General features: G+C 41.0%; 1 protein-coding gene across 12 annotated transcripts in view; it reads right to left on the reverse strand.

Moving 5' to 3' along the window:
• LOC137621611 (protein turtle-like) overlaps positions 1–440 on the reverse strand; it is a 187,441-nt gene extending 187,001 nt beyond the window's left edge. For all 12 annotated transcript variants that reach the window (XM_068352046.1, XM_068352043.1, XM_068352040.1 and 9 more), the window contains exon 1: positions 398–440. The gene's annotated coding sequence lies outside the window, so the exon portion shown is untranslated. The remainder of the gene's footprint in view (positions 1–397) is intronic.
• Positions 441–1,808: the final 1,368 nt, after the last annotated feature.

The raw sequence follows: 1,808 nt of genomic DNA on the forward strand, positions 1-1,808 counted from the left end.
TTTGTAATTTTTTGTAATTTTCAAGTAATTTTTTATTATCTTTTAGGTTCCTGAAACTTATTTGATAGTGTTGGTGACGCATGATCAGAAAAAAATTCAACTTCGTTGCTGTATTAAGGCGAAACAAAAATAAATTATGTACTACGATACACTTTGTCTTACCCAAAGGAGACAATAGTACTACAAGAGAGAGAGAGAGAGAGAGAGAGAGAGAGAGAGAGAGAGAGAGAGAGAGACTTAAAACAATAAAAATCAAGATTGCGATCTATTGTTAAAAAATGAAAGTATTACTTGAAACCCGGTAAATAAGAACATGCACAGAGAGAGAGAGAGAGAGAGAGAGAGAGAGAGAGAGAGAGAGAGAGAGAGAGAGAGAAAAAAACTCTAGTGTTCTTACCTTGTATTTTCAATTCTATCAGCTTAGATGGAATTGCACACCTGCAAGTAAAGAAAAATAACACATTAATAATTTCCATGATCTATCAAAGTAATGAATAAAGATTAAAAAAAAACAAAGACACACGCCTATCTATCTATTTATCTATCTATCTATCAAAATGGATCTGTTGAATGTGGGAATATACTAGTCTTCTTTGAAATGAGAAAATTTTTCATAAAAAAAAAACTTTTATATATGATGGCAAAACGTACCTTTTGATTATCAGAAAAATCATTAAAAAGGCATAAAATTGTACACGTTAAAAAAAAAAAGCTATACCACAGACACTAATACTAGCAAGGCCAAGCGGTACCCTTCTTTGTCGGGGAAAATAAGCTTTAAAGAATATTTACTGTCAATTTCAAGTACATAGGAAAGTACCCATGAATATGCGGCTGCGGTTGTGGTCTGATTCCTGGAATATTTTTACTATAGAGCGTGAATTTGCAATTCAAATAGCGGTAAAATGTCTCGCTTGTTCACACCTGGCAAAATCAAGGCCCCGCTTGTTCACACAAGGCAAAATCAAGGCCCCGCTTGTTCACACAAGGCAAAATCAAGGCCCCGCTTGTTCACACATGGCAAAATTAAGGCCCCGCTTGTTCACACATGGCAAAATCAAGGCCCCGTTTGTTCACACAAGGCAAAATCAAGCCCCTGCTGGTTCACACATGGCAAAATCAAGGACCCGCTTCTTCACACATGGAAAAATCAAGGACCCGCTTGTTCTCACCTGGCAAAATCAAGGCCCCGCTTGTTCACACATGGCAAAATCAAGGCCCCACTTGTTCACACATGGCAAACTCGAGGACCCCCTTGTTCACACATGGCAAAATCAAAGCCACATTTGTTCACACATGGAAAAATCACGGCCCCGCTTGTTCACACATGGCAAAATCAAGGCCCCGTTTGTTCACACATGGGAAATCAAGGCCCCGTTTGTTCACACAAGGCAAAATCAAGGCCCTGCTGGTTCACACATGGCAAAATCAAGGACCCGCTTCTTCACACATGGAAAATCAAGGACCCGCTTGTTCTCACCTGGCAAAATCAAGGCCCCGCTTGTTCACACATGGCAAAATCAAGGCCCCACTTGTTCACACATGGCAAACTCGAGGACCCCCTTGTTCACACATGGCAAAATCAAAGCCCCGCTTGTTCACACATGGCAAAATCAAGGCCCCGCCTGTTCACACATGGAAAAATAAAGGACCCGCTTGTTCACACATGGCAAAATCAAGGCCCCGCTTGTTCACACATGGAATATTAAGGCCCCGTTTGTTCACACATGGCAAAATCAAGGCCCCGCTTGTTCACACATGGCAAACTCAAGGCCCCGTTTGTTCACACATGGCAAAATCAAGGCCCC

The sequence above is a fragment of the Palaemon carinicauda genome, chromosome 28, assembly GCF_036898095.1.
Source record: "Palaemon carinicauda isolate YSFRI2023 chromosome 28, ASM3689809v2, whole genome shotgun sequence".
Taxonomy (NCBI): Eukaryota; Metazoa; Arthropoda; class Malacostraca; order Decapoda; family Palaemonidae; genus Palaemon; species Palaemon carinicauda.